This window comes from Mus pahari, chromosome 17, assembly GCF_900095145.1.
Source record: "Mus pahari chromosome 17, PAHARI_EIJ_v1.1, whole genome shotgun sequence".
Classification (NCBI taxonomy): domain Eukaryota; kingdom Metazoa; phylum Chordata; class Mammalia; order Rodentia; family Muridae; genus Mus; species Mus pahari.
In genome coordinates this window covers 66,953,189-66,958,631 of record NC_034606.1, presented here as the reverse complement: position 1 = coordinate 66,958,631, position 5,443 = coordinate 66,953,189, and the positions used below count along the sequence as shown (strand labels likewise).

Genomic DNA, 5,443 nt, shown 5'->3' with positions numbered 1-5,443 from the left:
TCTCAAAAACAAAACAAAACAACAACAAAAAAAAAATTTGAAAAAAAGTGTGCACCACCACTGCCTGGCTCAAACTTTTAACTATAGTTCTTCCATGAGTGGTATGTATAGGATCCTTGTCTAAGCCAAAGGACAACTTTTGGCAATCAGCTCTCTTTCTACCACATGGGTTCCAGGAACCAACCTCAGGCCATCAGCCTTGACAGCAAGTGCCTTTACCTGCTGAGCCATCTCACTAGCCCATAACACACCATTTCTTCAAGATCTCTGTGTGTGTGTGTATGTGTGGTGTCTGTCTGTCTGTCTCTGAGATTTATTTAAAAAAAAAAAAATCAGCTCTCTGGGGCTGGAGAGATGGCTCAGTGGTTAAGAGCACTGACTGCTCTTCCAGAGGTCCTGAGTTCAACTTCCAGCAACCACATGGTGGCTCACAACCATCTGTAATGAGATCCGATGCCCTCTTCTGGTGTGTCTGAAGACAGCTCCAGTGTACTTACATATAATAAATAAATAAATTTGAAAAAATAAAAATAAAAAAGATTGGATGAATGGATGCATGCTTAATCCCAATACCAGTGAGAAAGAAACATATGGCTCTCTGTGTGTGTGAGGCCAGCCTGGTCTACCAAGTTGAGTTCCAGGACAGCCAGGGCTACACAGAGAAACCCTATGTTGTGGGGGAAAAAAAGGCCAAAAAATTTTCAAAGATAAATATTCCATATCAACAATATCTATAAATAAGCAGAAAGAAATGGTTTTTTTTTTTTTTTTTTTTTTGATTTTTCGAGACGGGGTTTCTCTGTATAGCTCTGGCTGTCCTGGAACTCATTTTGTAGACCAGGCTGGCCTGGAACTCAGAAATCCGCCTGCCTCTGACTCGAGTGCTGGGATTAAAGGCATGCACTACCATGCCCGGCTAATAATTTCTTTAGTAAGCAAGAACATAACTGACTTTTGGAGAAAAGTAAAAGTCTATAAAAATGATCATCACTGAGGCTGGAGATATGGTACAGAAGTTAAGAGGGCTTGTGAGAAGGCTCAGAGGGTAAAAGCACTGACTGCTCTTCCCAAGGTTCTGAGTTCAAATCCCAGCAACCAAATGGTGGCTCACAACCACTTGTAATGAAACCTGAGCCCTACTCTGGTGAGTCAGAAGTCAACTACGGTGTACTTATGTATAATAATACATGCATCTTTGGACCAAAGCAAGCAAGTGGTGCTAACCAGAACAAGTGTGGTTGACCAGAGCAGAGCAAGTAGAGGTCCTAAAAATTCAATCCCCAACAACCACATGAAGGCTCACAACCATCTGTACAGCTACAGTGTACTTACATCATAAAATAAATAAATAAATCTTTAAAAACAAAACAACAACAAAACCAAAAAACTACCTCAAAGAAATGGGTAGGTTTCTTTAGAGCTAAGCAATCAGCAAAGTGGTGTTAATGGCTTTCACCAGTAGATGTCACTGTGACTAAATGAGACAGTTTTAAACCTACCAGACATTTAAGAGAAAAAGGGACTGCACAGATATTAGAAACGGAAGATATTTTGGAAGTCTTTCCATCAAATCTAAATATTAATTTCAGTTTTGTTAATATTCCCTAACTAAAGCCGGGCGGTGGTGACACACGCCTTTAATCCCAGCACTTGGGAGGCAGAGGCAGGTGGATTTCTGAGTTCGAGGCCAGCCTGGTCTACAAAGTGAGTTTCCAGGATGGCCAGGGCTGTACAGAGGAACCCTGTCTTGAAAAACAAAACAAAACAAAACAAAACAAAAAATTCCCTAACTAAGACTTGAGTTTTGTCATATATCATGAATATAAAGACAAAAGCTGATGGCACACTTTTTATCCCAGTACTCCAGAGGCAGAAGCAGGTAGATCTGAGTTTTAGGCCAGTCTGGTATACAGAGTGAGTTTCCAGGAAATCCAGGGCTCCAGAGAAAAACCAGTCTTGAAAAACAACAACAAGCAAACAAAAGAGAAAAAATGTAGGTCATGATGCTGATTGGCTATAATTCTAGCACTCAAAAAGTGCAGCTGGCAGGAATAAGGTCAGTCCCTGCCACACAATGAATTCAATGAGTCACACAGATAATGTCATAAAACAAAATAAGACAAAAACTTGCCTTACCTTCCCAACTGCAAGGATGACAAGCATGAGCCACCATTCCTGGCTATTATGTACTTTCAGTGTCAATTCATTCTCTCTCACAGCAGAAGCTGTGATTTTAATACAATTTTAATACAATAAATAGAAGTAGAAATGGTACTCAAACCTAGGTGTGGTGGTGTACGCCTTGAATCCCAGCACTGGGAAGGCAGAAGGCAGGCAGATCTCTGAGTTCAAGACCAACCTTGTCTATATAGGGAGTTTGAGGACAGCCAGGGCTACAGAGACACCCTGCCTCAAAAAAACAAACAAAGTGAACTTTTTCCAGCACTCAAGAGACTGAGGCAGGAAGATAACCACTGAAGCCAAGTATGGGCTACATAAAATCCTGTCTCAAAAAATAAGTATACAAACAGAAATATTCAAGTGAACTATTCTAGGTTTCATTGCCAACCTGCAGTTACAACATGGAGGCTTAAAGAACCAAACCTTAGGGACTAAAGAGATGGCTTGATTCTTAAAAAAAACAAAAAAAAAACAAAAAAAACAAACTGCCTACTCTTTCAGCTCAAGGCACAAATGTAGTGCTCACAAACATACAGGTAAGGCACTCACACAAGCACATAAGAATAATCTAAATGGCTGGGCATGGTGGCGCATGCCTTTAATCCCAGCACTCGGGAGGCAGAGGCAGGCAGATTTCTGAGTTCGAGGCCAGCCTGGTCTACAGAGTGAGTTCCAGGACAGCTGGAGCTACACAGAGAGACCCTGTCTTGGAAAAACAAAACAAACAAACAAACAAACAAACAAACAAAAAGAGGAATAATCTAAATGAATGAATGAATAACACAGTGAAGCATCTAAAGAAGTCACCTGATGTCATTTCTGCCTTCTCCATATTCCTACACACCAACACAGAGTTGGGGTATGCTGGACAAATACATTACAGTTACAGGTCCCAGATTTGGGGAGGCCTACCTCAAAGGAATAAGCAGTAATAGGAGGACACTCAACAACTGCTCTGGCTTCCCTGAAATTACATGCACACCCACATAGGCACATGTTACTTACACACATACACATACACTCTCAAATATTAAAAAAGAAAAAGAGGTGTGAGGCGTGGTAGCACATACCTTTAATCCCAGCACTCAAGAAGCAGAAGCAGGTTGATCTCTAAATTAGAGGCCAGCCTGGACTACAGAGTCAGTTCCAAGACAAAGAGAGCTACACAGAGAAATCCTGTCTCAAAATAACAAAACAAACCAAACGTAAACTGCTTCCTGTTTCAGCACTCGGGAGGGTGAAATAGAATGCCCATGAATTAGAGGCCAGCCTGGGCTATCACGAGATCTAGTTTCAAAAACAAAAAATACTCAGTAAGGTAATATAAACCTATAAACTGTGGTCATGTGCACTTGGGAGAAAGAGGCAGCAGGAACAGAAGTTCAAGGTCATCCTTTGCTACATATTGAGATATAACTGTAAGATATCCTCAAAAATTAGGAAAATGAGACCTGAAGGCAATATCCAGAACCTCTTAGAAAACTGGTGAAGAACAATAAAAGTTTATCGGGGTTTTTTTGTTTTTAAAGCTTTACTTATTTTATGTATATGAGTACACTATAGCTGTCTTCAGACACAGCAGAAGAGGGCATCAGATCCCATTACAGGTGGTTGTAAGCCACCAAGTAGTTGTTGGAAATTGAACTCAGGAAGAGCAGTCACTACTCTTAACCACCTAGCCATCTCAGCAGCCCAAAAGTTTGTTAATAATAGCTTCTCAGGGAAAAAAATAAGAAAGGTAGTCAGAGGTTGGTCTGTAGAGAATGTACACAGCATACATGAAGTCCTGAGTTTGATCCTCAGTACTGCATAAATTGGACACAACTGTGGGCACTTACAAACTCAGGTCCTGGGGCTAGGGAGCCAGCTCAGTGGGCAAAAATAAAGATTGTGGTGTAAACATGAGTACATGAGTTCAAATCCCTAGCACCATATGAAAAGCTATATGTAACAGCACATGTTTATAGATCCAGCATTAGCAGGGACAGAGATAGGCAGAACTTGATAATTCAATGACTCAACAGCCAACCTAGCTGAAAATGTAAACTTCCAGTCAGACAGAGACTCTCTCTCAAGGCAATAAAGCTGACAGAGATAAGCCGGGCGTGGTGGCGCATGCCTTTAATCCCAGCACTCCGGAGGCAGAGGCAGGCGGATTTCTGAGTTTGGGGCCAGCCTGGTCTACAAAGTGAGTTCCAGGACAGCCAGGGCTACATAGAGAAACCCTGTCTCGAAAAACCTAAAAAAAAAAAAAAAAAAAAAAAAAAAGGCTGACAGATAAAGATATCTGAGATCTTGTTAGGATCTCTGCATGCAGGCACAGGAGCACATGAACCTGCACATTTATGTGCATGTACCATATTATCATACATATATACAAAGTCTAAGGTCTTTATAGGCTACACAATGAGTTTGAGGTTAGTCTACCCTATGTCAAAGAAATAAAATAAGATATAAAAGAGTCAAAGGTTGGAGAGACTGCTACGTGGTTAAGAATACTAGCTACTCTCCCAGAGGATCTGGGTTCAATTCCCAGCTCCCACATGGCCATTCACAATCATCTATAACTCTACTTCTGAGGGATTAGAATTCCTCTTCTTGCATTGGGCACCAGGCATGTAATAAGTGTACAGACATACATGCAGGCAAAACACCTGTACGCATTAAACAGAGACAGAAACAGAGAAAAGAGTCAAGAAAACAGATCACATTAGATAAATGCTTTTAATCCAAAGGGTAGGGAGGCAGAGGTAAGCAGATCTCTTTGAGTTAGTCTACAGAGTGAATTTAGGAAAGCCAGAGCTATATAGACCATGTTTCAAAAAAAAAAAAGAAAGAAAGAAAGAAAGAAAAAAAGAGGACTCCTTAAACAAAACACACAGGTATCTCTATTGGATTTTCATGTTCAATAGTATGTAGGAAGAGGAGGGCTAAGGGAAGAAAAGGTAGGAACTTAAAATAAGTTCCTCATTATTCTCCCTTCCTTTCCCCACATCCCACCTCAGACCAGGCTAACCTCAAACTCAGAGATTTACCAGTTTCCCAAGTACAATATTATAGGTATGTGCCACTCCCAGCCAGCTATAAGTTCCCTCATCTCTTAAAAAGCAAATTTTGGGGCTGGTGAGATGGCTCAGTGGGTAAGTGCACCCGACTGCTCTTCTGAAGGTCCGGAGTTCAAATCCCAGCAACCACATGGTGGCTCATAACCATTCCTAACAAGATCTGACGCCCTCTTCTGGAGTGTCTGAAGACAGCTACA

The 5,443-nt window shown here is 41.2% G+C and overlaps 1 protein-coding gene across 2 annotated transcripts in view; it reads right to left on the bottom strand.

The window, feature by feature from the left end:
• The window catches only part of Sp1 (Sp1 transcription factor), a 24,811-nt gene that overhangs the window by 9,714 nt on the left and 9,654 nt on the right, over positions 1 to 5,443 (bottom strand). The window lies entirely within an intron of this gene.